This window comes from Heterodontus francisci, chromosome 24 (genome assembly GCF_036365525.1).
Source record: "Heterodontus francisci isolate sHetFra1 chromosome 24, sHetFra1.hap1, whole genome shotgun sequence".
Classification (NCBI taxonomy): domain Eukaryota; kingdom Metazoa; phylum Chordata; class Chondrichthyes; order Heterodontiformes; family Heterodontidae; genus Heterodontus; species Heterodontus francisci.
The window spans coordinates 23,182,369-23,198,221 of NC_090394.1; positions in this window are offsets into that span (position 1 = coordinate 23,182,369).

Genomic DNA, 15,853 nt, shown 5'->3' on the forward strand with positions numbered 1-15,853 from the left:
TTACTGTAGGGTTAGTATAAATGGGTGGTTGTTGGTCGGCACAGACTCGGTGGGCCGAAAGGGCCTGTTTCAGTGCTGTATCTCTAAATAAATAAATGGGTTACAGCCCCTTGGTAAACTATTGCGGGAGGACCTTACACAGTGGTCTTTCCCCATTGAGCCTTTGCAGCAGCTGCCCCAAGCTTTAGTGCGTCCCTCAGCGCGTAGTCCTGGACCTTGGAATATGCCAGTCTGCAACACTCGGTCATGGACAACTTATTGCACTGGGAGACCAGCAGGTTTCGGGCAGACCAAAGAGCGTCTTTCATCTCGTTGATGGTTCTCCAGCAACAGTTGACGTTTATCTCGGTGTGCATCCCTGGGAACAGCCCGTAGAGCACAGACGCCTGTGTTACAGAGCTGCTTGGGATGAGCCTCGACAAAAACCACTGCATCTCTTTCCATGCCTGCTTTGCAAAGGTGCATTCCAGAAGGAGGTGGACGACGATCTCTTCCCCGCTACAGCCACCTCAAGGGCAGCGTGCGGAGGTGGTGAGATGCTGGGCGTGCAGGAAGGATCTGACGGGGAGGGCCCTTCTCATTGCTAGCCAAGCTACGTCTTGGTGCATGTTTGAAAGTTTTGGTGCTGAGGCAGGCTGCGTTTATTGACAACGCTACCACTAGGTGGCGTTGCAGTGGTACATGCGCAAATGCAGCATGTGCCATTAAAACATCACAGTCTGCGACTTCAGGCAGCTGCCAGGACTAAAGATGGCGCTGCTCAAATAATCACACGAAGGCAACCTAACCTAAACACATGGCAGCACACAATGGCGGGAGGGAGAGAGCGAGCGGGCGGGCCGGGGACGGTGGGGGGAGCGGAGCAGCCGAAAGAGCGGAGCAGCCAGAGAGAGCAGCGAGGGGGGAGGGGCGGAGCAGCCGGAGAGAGCAGTGAGGGGGGAGGAGCGGAGCAGACGGAGAGAGCAGTGAGGGGGGAGGAGCGGAGCAGACGGAGAGAGCAGCGATGGGGGAGGAGCGGAGCAGACGGAGAGAGCAGCGAGAGGAGAGGAGCGGAGCAGCCGGAGAGAGCAGCGATGGGGGGAAGAGCGGAGCAGCCGGAGAGAGCAGCGAGGGGGGAGGAGCGGAGCAGCCGGAGAGAGCAGCGAGGGGGGAGGAGCGGAGCAGCCGGAGAGAGCAGCGAGGGGGGAGGGGCGGAGCAGCCGGAGAGAGCAGCGAGGGGAGAGGAGCGGAGCAGACGGAGAGAGCAGCGATGGGGGAGGGGCAGAGCAGCCGGAGAGAGCAGCGAGGGGAGAGGAGCGGAGCAGACGGAGAGAGCAGCGAGGGGAGAGGAGCGGAGCAGACGGAGAAAGCAGCGATGGGGGAGGAGCGGAGCAGACAGAGAGAGCAGCGATGGGGAAGGAGCGGAGCAGCCGGAGAGAGCAGCGAGGGGGGAGGAGCGGAGCAGCCGGGGAGAGCAGCGATGGGGAAGGAGCGGAGCAGCCGGAGAGAGCAGCGATGGGAGAGGAGCGGAGCAGCCGGAGAGAGCAGCGAGGGGGGAGCAGCGGAGCAGCCGGGGAGAGCAGCGATGGGGAGGAGCGGAGCAGCCGGAGAGAGCAGCGATGGGGGAGGAGCGGAGCAGCCGGAGAGAGCAGCGATGGGGGAGGAGCGGAGCAGCCAGAGAGAGCAGCGGGGGGGGGGGGAGGGGGAGGAGCGGAGCAGCCGGAGAGAGCAGCAGGGGGGGGGGGGAGGAGCGGAGCAGCCGGAGAGAGCAGCGGGGGGGGGGGGGGGGGGGGAGGAGCGGAGCAGCCGGAGAGAGCAGCGCGGGGGGGGGGGGAGCGGAGCAGAGACGCCGGAGAGAGCAGCGAGGGGAGGGGGAGTGGAGCAGCCGGAGAGAGCAGCGAGGGGAGGGGGAGCGGAGCGGAGACGCCGGAGAGAGCAGCGAGGGGAGGGGGAGCGGAGCTGCCGGAGAGAGCAGCGAGGGGAGGCGGAGCGGAGCGGAGACGCCGGAGAGAGCAGCGATGGGGGGAGCGATCGGAGAGAGAAACGAGGGGGGGGGGGAGCGGAACAGCCGGAGAGAGCAGCGTGGGGGGGAGCGGAGCGGCCAGAGAAATGCATACGTCATGTGATGACATCATCGGCGCATGCGCTAACCAGTCCTGGCAAGTGGGAACGCAGTGCACGCGCATAGAGCAGGAGTCCCTCTGCGCATATGCGCCCCGTGGCGCAGTCTGATGACGTCAGTGGCCGGCGGCGTTGTCAGGAATCACTTTGTTTTGCCAAATGAATTGACAGACTGCTTGGGGAACCATCACTGAGAACCCACCATCTCCTTTTCCCTCATGGCCTTGAGGACATTCCGTGCAGACTACTGCCTGATTTATTTTTTTTCAAAAATATACTTTATTCACAAAAATTTGCAAAAATACATTACAAATCAGTTCAAATTTCACATTTCGGAAAGTACAATAGAGATCAGATTTCTTTGATACAGAAAAACATGACGTGCCTCACAATTCTTGCCATTCCATTTTAAATGCAATGCACATTGGCATTACATAGTAAAAAACATTTTGGTGCATTCAGCCTGAGGGGTTTGCCACGGGTTCCAGCCCCTTGGTAAACTATGGTGGGTGATGACTTGTTCCTTTTTTGGAGGCTTCTTCTTTGTGGTTTTCCTTTGTATCACTTGCCACTGACCAATTTGTCCATCTGCTGCCTCCTCCTCCATTGATTCTGTCTGTAGAGGAGGGGTTTCCAGGCACAGGGTAGGTGTTGGGTCGCTTGCTGCAGCTGGACTTTTTTTCCCCAAGAATATACTTTATTCATAAAATTCTGTAAAAAAAATGCATTAAAAAAACAGTTCAAAACTGCACCAAGTTGACATTCCAAAAAGTGCAAAAGAAATCAGTTTTCTTCAATACAGGAGTGAGTTGCCTCACAACCCTTCCAGTCCATTTTACAAGCCATGTACATTTAACAGCAAACCCATATTTGGTGTGTACAGCCCGAGGGGTTTCCCATGGGTCCAACCCCTTGGTTCACTATAGTGGGAGGACCTTACACAGTGGTCTTTCCCCATTGAGCCTTTGCTGCGGCTGCTCCAAGCTTAAGTGTGTCCCTCAGCACATAGACCTGGACCTTGGAATGTGCCAGTCTGCAACACTCGGTCGTGGACAACTCTTTGCACTAGAAGACCAGCAAGTTTCGGGCAGACCAAAGAGCGTCTTTCACTGAATTGATAGTCCTCCAGCAGCAGTTGATATTTATCTCAGTGTGCGTCCCTGGGTACAGCCCGTAGAGCACAGACTCCTGTGTTACAGAGCTGCTTGGGATGAACTTCGACAAAAACCACTGCATCTCTTTCCAAACTTGCTTTGCAAAGACACATTTCAGAAGGAGATGGGCAACAGTCTCTTCCCCACCACAGCCACCTCGAGGGCACCGTGTGGAGGGGGCGAGACTCCGGGCGTGCAGGAAGGATCTGACGGGGAGGGCCCTTCTCACCACCAGCCAAGCTACATCTTAGTGCTTGTTTGAAGGTTTTGGTGATGAGGCTTTCTGCCAAATGACTTTGGCGGTCTGCTCGGGGAACCATCCGACAGGATCCACCATCTCCTTTTCTCGTAGTGCCTTGAGGACATTCCGTGCAGACCACTGCCTGATGGATTGGTGGTCAAAGGTGTTTTTCTGCAGAAACTTTCCCATGGAGGATAGGTGGTATGGCATGGTCCAATTGAATGGAGCATTCCGCAGCAATGTGACCAGGCTCATCCTTCGTAACACCAGGGACAGATAAAACCTCAGCATGTAGTGACACATGGTGATTGCATACTGGGGCTCTACGCACAGCTTGATGCAGCCACACACAAAAGTGGTCATCAGGATGAGGGCAACATTGGGTACATTTTTCCCACCCTTATCCAGAGGTTTGAACATCGTATCCCTCCGGACCCATTTTAGATCTCCAGATAAAGCAGAAAATGGCTCAGGTGACCGCCATGGAGCAGGAGTGTGGTATGGGCCAGACCTGCGCCACGTACAGCAACAACGTGAACGCCTCGCACCTGATGACCAGGTTCTTGCCCACAATGGAGAGAGATCGCTGCCCCCACATGCTCAGTTTATGGTGTACCCTGGCTACTCGCTCCTTCCAAGTTTTGGTGCATGGCCCCGCCCTTCCAAACTATATCCACAGCACCTTCAGATAGTCTGACCTGACAGTGAAGGGGACAAAGGATCTGTCAGCCCAGTGGGCGGCACAGTGGTTAACACCGCAGCCTCACAGCTCCAGGGACCCGGGTTCAATTCTGGGTACTGCCTGTGCGGAGTTTGCAAGTTCTCTCTGTGTCTGTGTGGGTTTTTGCCAGGTGCTCCGGTTTCCTCCCACATCCAAAGACTTGCAAGTGATAGGTAAATTGGCCGTTGTAAATTGCCCCTAGTGTAGGGAGGTGATAGGGAATATGGGATTACTGTAGGGTTAGTATAAATGGGTGGTTGTTGGTTGGCACAGACTCAGTGGGCCAAAGGGCCTGTTTCAGTGCTGTATCGCTGAATGAATGAATGAATGAGTTTCCAAAGAACATGGCCTCACTCTTGCCGTGGTTAACTTTGGCTCCCGAGGCCAGTTTGAACTGGTCGCAGATGCTCATCAGTCTGCGAATGGACAGCGGATCCGAGCAGAAGACAGCGACGTCGTCCATCTCCAGGGAGGCTTTGACCCGAGTGCCTCAGCTGTCTGGGATTGTCATCCCTCTTATGCCCACATCCTTCCTAATGCACTCAGCAAAAGGTTCAATAAGCAAACAAACAAGACAGGGGAGAGAGGACAGCCCTGTCTGACTCCAGATTGGATCTGGAAACTTTCTGATTCCCACCCATTGATTGAGACTGCGCTACTGATGTTTGTGTAGAGCAGTTTGATCCAATTGCAGATTCCATCCCCAAACCCCATTTTGGAGAGTACGTCCATCATGTAGGTGAGTGATATCCTGTCAAAAGCCTTCTCCTGGTTCAAGCTGATGAGGCAGGTGTCCACCCTCCTGTCCCATACATAGGCGATCGTATCCCTGAGTAGCGCAAGACTATGGGAGATCTTCCTGCCGGGTACAGTACAGGTCTGGTCAGGGTGAATCACTAACTCCAGAGCAGACTTGACTCGACTGGCGATGACTTTGGACAGAATCTTGTAGTCTACATTAAGCAGTGAGATGGGCCGCCAATTTCTGATTTCCGCCCTCTCCCTCTTCTGCTTGTAGATGAGGATGATGATGCCATTCCTCATGGATTCTGACATGCTGCCGGCCAGGAGCATACTCTCGTATACTTCCTGCATGTCTGGGCCGACCCAGTCAGACAGAGCCGAATACAACTCAACCGGTAAGCCGTCGCTTCGGGAGTTTTACTCGTCTCAAAGGAGTTGACGGCTTTTGTCAGCTCATCCTGAGTTAGCAGTTTGTCCAGTTCTTCCCTCATGCTGTCATCTAAGACCTCCATGATAGATGACAGGAAGGACTGGGAAGCCGTGTTATCCATGGGCTTCACATCGTACAGCCCAGCATAAAAGGATTTGCTGATCCTTAGTATGTCGGACTGTGATAACATTACCGAGCCATCCTCTTCCTTCAGGCTGCTGATCACAGAGCTCTCTCGCTCTGTGTACCTTTTGGAAGAAGTAACATGAGCGCATCTCATCCTGCTCAACGGAGCGTACACTGGACCGGAAGATGATCTTGGAGGCCTCCGTGGCAAAGAGCAAGGTCTGCTGGCTCTTCACCTCTTGGAGATCCTCCTTGACCTCGACCCCCATTGACTGCAGCCGGAGCAGATTTTGCATTGTTTTCTGGAGTTGGGACATTTCCCTCTGTCTCTCGCCCTCTGAACACCTTTGAAGATAAAGAACCTCTTGATGTTCTCCTTGATCACCTCCCACCAGTGAACTGAGACTCAAAGAGGGGTTTCACGGTCCTCCAACCTTTGTAATCCCTTTTGAGTTTCTCAATGTTCCCTGGGGTCAGCAGTGTAGCATTGAGCTTCCATGTCCCCTTGCCAACCCGCTGCTCGTCCTGTAAGTGACAGTTGGTCAGTAAGAGGCAATGGTCGGAGAAGAACACCGGCTTGACGTCGGTGGATCTGACCGTGACAGCACGGGACACAAACAGGAAGTCAAACGGGCATACCCGTCCGATCTTGACCAGGTGTATCTACGCTGTGCTCCGTCTGCAGGTTTGCTGAAGACGTCGTGCAGTTTGGCATCTTTTATTGTTTCCATTAGGAATCTGGACGTAGCGTCCTGTTTGCTGTCGTCACTGTTGGATCATCCAGCTGCATCGATGATGCAGTTGAAGTCACCGCCAAGAATGACCGGCCTGGACGTCGCCAGCAGCAGTGGGAGCTGCTGGAAGACGGTCAGCCGCTCGCTGCGTTGAACCGGGGCGTACACGTTGATCAACCGGAGCAGAGCATTGTTGTACATTACATCTGCTACGAGGAGGCGACAGCCCACCACCTCCTTAACTTCGGAGATGGTGAAGTTACCTACCCACAGCAGAATACCCAGGCCGGAGGAACGGGAATCATTACCCCTGACCAGATCGATGGCCCGTGGGACCACCATCGCAACCATTACCTGTAGGTGCTGAGGTGTGGTATTCCACACTCCTGTAGAAACAACAGGTTGGCTTTGACCTTGGCAAGATAATCCAAGGTTGAAACACATCGCGTAGTGTATTTAATGCTACGCACATTAATTGAAGCAATCTTTATACCCATTTTTAAGTTAGTCGTTGCTTCCCACACCATTGTACTTGCTAGTCCCCGTCTTTCCGTATGTTCCTGCATACCCATAGTGTATGCAAGCTGTTTCACGTTCGTTGGGCTCAGAAACCCTTCCTGGGTTTGTTCCGCTGGGGTGACATTCGGGGTCGCGGGGGGGAGGTGGTCTTGTAGGCAGCAAGGCTTGGGCTGTCCTCTGCTGTTGGTGTCTTTCCCCTCTGTTCCTCCTCGAAAACATCACAGCTCCCGGCTTCCCGGAGCTGAACTTGTGTCACCAATGCCAGCCATGCCTTGTGCTGCCTAGGCCCTAAGCTTTTGAATTTCTTCCCTATCTCTCTCTCTCTCTCTCTCATCCTTTAAGACATTCCTTAAAACCTATCTCTTTGACCAAACATCTATCCTAATATCGCCAATGTGACTCGATGTCAAATTTAGTTTGGTAACGCTGCTGTGAATTACCCTGGGATGTTTTATTACATTCCCCTTAGTTGAAGGGTCAGTTACGAGGGGTCACAAGTTTAAGGTGAGGGGTGGGAGGTTTAAGGGGGATTTGAGGAAGAACTTTTTTACCCAGAGGGTGGTGACGGTCTGAAATGCCCTGCCTGGGCGGGTGGTAGAGGCGGATTGCCTCACATCCTTTAAAAAGTACCTGGATGAGCACTTGGCATGTCATAACATTCAAGGCTATGGGCCAAGTGCTGGCAAATGGGATTAGGTAGACAGGTCAGGTGTCTTTAATGCTTCGGTGCAGACTCGATGGGCCGAAGGACCTCTTCTGCACTGTATTATTCTGTGATTCTGTGATACATTAACAGGACAATGCAAATGCAAGTTGTTGTAGTCTCACACTTCCGAGCTTCCAGTTTGGCAAACCCTGGCGGATTTACCTGAAGGTGGCAGTCAGCTGCACCAAACCTGTCCATTGGGATCCGGCAATCTCAGGATGTGTAGAAGCAGCTACATTTAAACATTGAGGAGTGTGGATCATTTTTTTAGATCCATTAAAATTGGTCACCTTTTAAAATAAAGTGGCTGAGTCCTGCTCAGCATGAGTGAGATTCATATACTGCATGAGTAAAAAAAAAATCACAACTTAAAAATCCAATTATGGCAAGAAACACAGCAGGCTTGTATTATAACTCCCCCAATATTTAAAAACGGAGCTTTTTTACTAGTAGCCATGTTATCTTTTACAAATAAAACATTCCTGATGATTCAATGTCATTCAGGGAACTTTGGTTAACAGCATGCTTAAATGGACAATCTTGAAAGGCTTGTGCTTTGTATTTTTTTTTAATATAGTTTTGAATTACATTATGGGTGGAAATGTGGAAAGGGATAGTGTCTCTTTAATGTGCAAAACGATAGTGTGATAAATCTGCTGGAACACAGAATCCTGGTGTTATTGTGTAATGAATTTTTCTGATGCCTCTCAGCCACTGATCTCCCTGAAAAAGTGATGGCTTCTTTGTTCGTCCCCAGATATAATGCTGACTTTATACAGAGTTCAAAAGGCTGGGATGCTACCCGCATGTAACCCAATACCCTTAAACCTTCTATTGTCCTCTTCCAGGGATTCTTCCGTGGGGTCATTGTGGAACTGCACAGCCCCGCTCTGTTTAACATATAACCCCTCATTATCATGCATTGCTTTTTAGACTGGGATTAGTTCACTTTGAAAAATAACTGCTTTGGTTACTGTTCGCCTTTTTACCAGCACAATAAAGTGAGGCATATATTACAGGCGGTGGCATTGCAATATCTCTATGGAATGTCATTAAAATGTATGGTGTGTGTAAGAGAAATCAAGTCTGCATTGTTGCAAATACTTCTGACCTTGAGTTAAACTATTGCTTCCATGTCTGGGCATTTAATGGGAATTGCAGAAGGACAGATATTAAACAAAATCTTGGAACTTTATTTTCACTAGGTGTGAGAGTAGACACTGAACATCAATATGTCTATGTGTCTACTGCATTTTGACTCACCAACAGGCAACAGCATCTCCATAGTATACAGCAACACAAAGATAGTACATGTCCGGTTACAATTAGTCAAAAGGGTGGATTTTACTTACCCATTTGTGATCAGGTTTTGCCATCGTATTTAGACCTGGAGGTTCTCCCTGGTTCTAATTTATTTTTGTTTTGCCAACGTTAACATCCTTAATAACACCAGAAGAGAAATAATCAATGGAATTAAAGACATGTTTCTGCATGTATGACACCAACAGCTGTTAAAGAAACTACTATTCTGCATTAATAACTGCTTTTAATGAGCGTTTCTCTCCCCAAGGCTGTGACAACCTCCACCCTCAGGCCACCATCAATCAATCAAAAAAACTGACCTTACAAGTGATACAAACTAACTCAAAATCTTACTAGTAATGATGAAAGATGGGAAAGAAACTGAAAATTCAAACTATTAAAACAACTTTTATAAAGTAAACATCAAAGCACCTGCACAATTTAATAAATAAGAATAAAGTAGCTATCTTTACACAGAAAGAAACTATGCTGAATCCTGTTATCTGGGTTCCCCTGCTCTGATATCTGCAATACTGTTTCAGCTTCCCTCCAGACAGGAGCAATTTCTCCCATCAGTGGTAATGATGCTATAGCTGATTGACCTGTTAAGTGCTGTTTTTTCTCATTAAGGCCACATTTTGGATTACTATTTGAGTGCAAATGGTGGACCATGACAAGCTATTTCATCTTGCCCAGAACAGTAGAACAAGAGGATACAGTCTATGCTTCAAAGGGATTAAATTCAAAACTAATCTGTAGAAACAATGGGGGTAACTTTAACCCACAGGATAGGAAACATCTGAAACCTGAACCCAACCCCCACCTCAAACACACACGCCCACTTCTGGTTTTAATGGAGGTGGGCAGGGGGCAGGTGACTAACCTACTCTCGAGAGGCACGTCAGTTATTTAAATATGTCAATGAAGCTGCGTGCATCAAACCTCCACAACTCCACCCCCTCATGACCCACTTTCCAATCTCATGCCCCCAACCCACTCTCCGACCACCTGACCCTCGCTCCAACATATGACACAAGCTCCAATCTCCAATCCAAGCTGAAATCTGCCCTTCCCTCTCCCGCCTCCCCTCCTTGGCTGCAGCCTTCCAGTGCAGAACCTCCCGCCCGACAGCCTCTCAAAGTAGCCAGCTGGCGGCCGGGAAAGGGACAACAAAAATTCAAATGAAGTGTTTCCATTAAATTCAGCAGGACCTCCTCATTAACCACATGCCGTCTACCAGCACAACAACCAATACACCACTCCAACCCACCCACATCCTGTAAATATCATGGCCAATATTTCAGTGAGCAAGTGATCAATCTATGAAACAGACTCTCTGGGGAGATGGTGGAAACCATTAGTATTGATTCATTCAAATGCAAATTCCTTTCAGAAAGTAGCAGTCTGCGATACAGCATTTGAGACATGACGTGGTAAGTACAACATTCTTGCGAGGGACTCTGGAACAATGGTTCCCAAAGCTCTCAACCACTGTCATGTCTGAAACAAAAACAGATAATGCTGGAAATACTCAGCAGGTCTGGCAGCATCTGTGCAGAGAGAAACATAGTTAATGTTTCAGGCCAGTAAACTTGCATTAGAACTGGGAAAAGTTAGAAATGTAATAGGTTTTAAGCAGATGAAATGGGGGAGGGTAGAAAAAGAACAAAAGGGAAGGTTTGTGATAGGGTGGAGGCATGACAGATTAAATGGCAAAAGGGTTTATGATACAAAGTCAAAGGAAGAAGTTATGGAACAAGTAAAGAAACCAAAGATGTGTCTGGATGAGGTGTGAATGGCAGCTGTCCAAATGTAAAGTAAAGGGATTAAGAAAGAAACAAGAGGGGAAAAAAAGTGAAAAAAACACAAAGAATTTTTAAAAAGTGGAAGCAGAGGTTATGGTCTAAACTTACTGAACTCAATCTTGAGTCTGGAACGCTGTAAAGTGCCCAGTCGAAAGATGAGGTGCTGTTCTTTGAGCTTGCATTGAGCTTTATTGGAACACTGTAGCAGGCCAAGGACAGGTCAAAGTGGGAGCAAGGTAGAGAATTGAAATGACAAGCGACAGAAAGCTCGGGATTGCGCTTGTATTTGGTCTCCCCATTGTAGAGGAGACCACAGCAAATACAGTATGCTAAATTGAAAGAAGTACAAGTAAATCCCTGTTTCACTTGGAAGGAGTGTCTGGGGCCCTGGATGGTGAGAAGGGAGGAGGTAAAAGGGCAGGTGTTGCATCTCCTGTGCTTGCATAGAAAGGTGACATAGAAAAGGGGGGAGGTGTTGGGGGTGACTGAGGAGTGGACCAGGGTGTTAGTGAGGGAATGGTCCCTTTGAAATGCTGAAGGTGGAGGGAAGGCGAAGATGTGTTTAATGGTGGAATCACTCTGGAGGTGGAGGAAATAGCCGAGGATGATCCGTTGAATGTGGAGGCTGGTGGGGTGGAAGGTGAGGACAAGGGCAACCCTATCATGGTTCTGGAAGAGAGGGGAAGTGGTGAGTGCAGAAGTGCAGGAAATAGGTCAGACACAGTCAACAGTCCTGTCAACCACGGTGGCGTAATCTTCAACTGAGGAAAAAGGAAGACATCCATCGAAAAGTTGCATCGTCCGAGCAGATGCGATGAAGATGGAGAAACTGGGAGAATGGTATCAAGTCCTTGCAGGAAATGGGGTGTGAGGAAATGTAGTCCATGTTGCTGTGGGAATTTATGGGCTTATAGTGAATATGGTTGATAGCCTATCCCCAGAAATGGAGACAGAGAAGTCAAGGAAGGAAAGGAAAGAGTCGTAGATGGACCATGTGAAGGTGGGAGAATGGTGGAAATTGTAATTTTCCAGTTCAGGACGAGAGCAGGAAGCGACACTGATACAGTCATCAATGTACCGGTAGAAGAGGTGAGGGACGGGGCCTGAATGGGACTGGAACAAGGAATGTTCCACATATCCCACAAAAAGACAGGCATAGCTAGGATCCATGTAGATACCCATAGCAATGCCTTTTATTTGAAGGAGAAGTTATTCAATGTGAGAACAAGTTCAGCCAGGCGGAGGAGAGTGGTGGTGGATGGGGATTGCTTGGGCCTTTGTTCTAGGAAGAAGCAGAGAGCCCGCAGATCATTCTGGTGGGTGATGGAGGTGTACAAGAATTGAACATCCATGATGAGGGCCGGGAAACTGGAAACTGTTAAAGTGACAGAGGGCATTGGAAGAGTCATGGATGTAGGTGGGAACAAGGGAAATGAAAATAGAGTCAAGATAGAAAGAAATCAGTTCAGTCGGGCAAGAACAGGCTGAAACAATGGGTCTACCAGGTCAGTCCTGTTTGTGGATTTGGGAAGGAGATAGAAGTGGGCTGTCCGGGACTGAGGAACTATGAAATTGGTGGGCATGGAGGAAAGATCTCCAGAGGAGATGAGATCAGTGACAGTCTTTGAAGCAATGGCTTGATGTTCGGTGGTGGGGCCATGGTCCAGGGGGAGGTAGGAGGAAGTGTCAGAGTTGGCATTCAGCCTCTGCTGGGTAGAGGTCTGTACACCAGACAACAGTAGCACCACCCTTGTCAGCAGGTTTGATCACAATGTTAGGGTTGGACCTGAGAGGATGGAATGCTGCAAGTTCAGAGGGAGGTAGGTTAGAGTGAGTGAGGGGAGCAGAGAAATTGAGACGGCCGACGAGTAATGATGAAAAGATCGAGGGAGGATAAGAGGCCAGAGGGAGGGACACTTTGATGTCTGGGTTGGTTGTAGACTGATTGATAGAAATTGATTGTCAGGATTAGTCAAAAACTCCATTACCATATCAGGCAACTGCCAAGATGGTGAGAGGTGAGCTCCATGGAGCTTGGTCTTTTTCTGTCTAACACTTATATTCCTATATAAGGGCGCGGCACTTGTGAATTATATGTCCAGCTTCACTCATTGTATGAAGACGATAACAATGACAATTTTCAGTTACAAAGCATCTTTAACATTTAAAAAAAATCTTAAGGCATTTCACATGTTTAGTGCTATGAGAAACTGCATTAGATGTGCCTAAATTTGTTTCACTCAGGATCTTAACAGCCTTCAGAGAGAGTCCCTTCAATCTACCATATGGGGGGAATTTTAATGGGTAAGAGGAGATGGGCTTGGGTGCATGCAGGGAGTTAAATCCCTTAAAAATGACATCAGGAAGGGATCCCGACATCATCCCACTCACTTCCGGGTTTCACCTGGGCAGGTTTGCAAATAAGCGGGGGACCCCCTTGGATTGGTCGGGTAAGTCATTGACATATGCAATAGGTCATTAACTTCTGTTTTAACCAACCATTCAGTTTTTAACAGACATGGCATCTCTTTCCTGACCTGTCAGCAACTCGACAGGGTAAACTAGGTGAGCACAGCGAGAAGTGCTGCTTCAGTGAAACGGACAGGCTGGGAAGCCTTTGATCAGTGAAACTGTAGAGCACCAGCCATGGCCAGGTAAGAGGCTGCTGTTCAAAGCACTCCTCTCAGAGAGTGCTTTCATCACTTGGCAGGTGATTGCCAACCTGTTGGAAGTGAGTTCACGTGTTCTATAAAATGGGATTAGACTGGGTGGCTCATTTTTTCAACCAGTGCAGACACGATGGGCCAAGTGGCCTCTTTCTGTGCCATAAACTTTCTATTATTTAATGATTCTATGTCTTGCACTTCACTCACCTTCAGCTGCACTTCCCTGCTGTTAGCCTTTACCATGGAATGGGACCTCCGATGAGGAACAACAGGAGCCGCAAGACCCACAGCACCAGCTGCTTTCTCCTCAGCCACACCCCCCTCCATAGGGCAGGGGGCCATGGAAACCAAAATCCAGCTCCAAGGAGATGAGACACCAATACAGTGTCCAGAGGCAGAGGATCAGCTCTCCTGACATATCTGACCACCAGTGCCTCTGGAGGTTCAGGCTCTCATGGCAGTTCACTAATGACATCTACAAGGAGGACTACAAGACCTCCTTTCCAGTGGACTAGGTGGGCATGCATTGTCAGTGGCCGATAGGTGCCTGTCACTTGTGAGCCACGACCCCCCCCCCCCCCACCCACTGCCTCTCACTAAGTTGTGTGCTGTCTTCCTCCACAAGGAGCGATAGCAGAAAGTTAAGTGTTGGAAATAGCTTGTGCAGGGGAGAGGGAAGGACAACAGTTGTGGAGGGTGACTACGAGGCGTGAGTGCGAGAGGGAAATAGAAGGAGGGTGAGTGTTAGTGTTGGCTGTTGAGATGGGGATATAAGGTGCCTCGAGAGAGAATGATTGAAGCTGCAAGGTCATAGTCATAGAGTCATTTGCAGCATGGAAAGAGGCCATTGAGCTCATCGAGTGCATGCTGACTCTCCGCAGAACAATGCAGTCAGTCCCACTCCCCTGCTCCATTCTCATAGCCCTGCGAGTTTATTTCCTTCAAGTGCCCTTCCAATTTCCTTTTGAAATCATCAATTGTCTCCACCTCCACCAGCCTCGTTGGCAGCGAGTTCCAGGTCATTGCCCCTCATGTTGCCCCTGCATCTCTTGCCCGAAACCTTCAACCTGTGTCCCCTAGTCCTTGTTCCATCAGTTAAAGGGAATAGTTTTTCTTTGTCTAACTTATCTAAGCCTGTCATAATCTTGTACACCTCTCTCAAATCTCCACTCAATCTCCTTTGCTTCAAGGAGAACAACCCCAGCTTTTCCTACCTAACCTTGTAACTAAAATCCCTCATCCCTGGAACCATTCTGGTAAATCTCCTCTTCACCCTCTCAAGGACCCTTCGGCCCTTTGACCCTCCAAGCCTGCGCCGATCCAGATCCTCTATCTAAACATGACGCCTATTTTCTAAGGGTCTGTATCTCTTTACTTCCTGCCCATTCATGTATCTGTCTAGATACATCTTAAAAGACGCTATCGTGCCCGCGTCTACCACCTCCGCTGGCAACGCGTTCCAGGCACCCACCACCCTCTGCGTAAAGTGTGGTGACCAGAATTGGATGCAATACTCTAGTTGGGGCCTAACCAGAGCTTTATAAAGGTTCAGCATAACTTCCCTGCTTTTGTACTCAATGCCTCTATTTATGAAGCCCAAGATCCCATATGCTTTACTAACCACTCTCTCAATATGTCCTGCCACCTGCAAAGATTGATACACATGCACCCCCAGGTCCCTCTGTTCCTGCACACTCTTTAGAACTGTATCATTAAGTCTATATTGCCTCATCCTATCCCTTCTGCCAAAATGCATCATCTCAAACTTGTCTGTATTAAATTCCATCTGCTGGTGTGTTGGTCTGAGGAGTGTTGTGCAAGAGAATGCTGGGAAAGTCAGAATATGGGGCTTGGCACCTGAAAGTGCTATGCTACTCACCTTTCCCACCCTCCTGAGGTCCTGGATCCTCGTGGTGCACTCTCCAGGTTGGAGAGTCCACACTCCTGCTGCTGTCTTCCTTGGCCTCTTCCATCCATGCCTGCTTGCTTTGAGAGACTGGCCTCTTCCTCCCATCTTTGGGAAAGATCACCTCACTTCAGCCCCTCAGATTCCATAGCAGGATCTCCAGGTAAGAGTGAGAGACCCGGGGGAGGGCAGCTTTCCCAAATCTCCTCTCCATTCCTGTGGTTGCTGCAGCCTCAGGAATCCATGTCCAGTTGAGCCTTTCTAACCCCTGCTCGGGTCCCTTTAATTAACAATCCTTCCTTTGACAGATTTGGCATGCCATCCCGCCTGCCCTCTCTAATTCGTTTGGAAACCCAGAAGCAGGGACTAAGATTTGAAAATTCCACCCAGAGAGTTAAATTTAAAATTGTTAATTCTAATGCACACACCCTCATTATAATATTTAAATGAACCACCTGCCTCCTGTAATGGGTTCATTACCTGCCCCCCCATCCTACCTCTGTTAAAACTGGAAGTGAGCAGGTTAGAATTGGGTTTCACATTTTTAATATGTTCCCAACATACCTCACCTGTTTTGGAGGGTTAAAATTCCCCCAGTGTCTCAAAGGTGACAAAATCCAATTCTAGTGCTCCGTGCGACTTTGTTCAAGGACCTGAAACCAATCTGTCTTCTTATCATTGGAAGCTGTAAAATAGGCC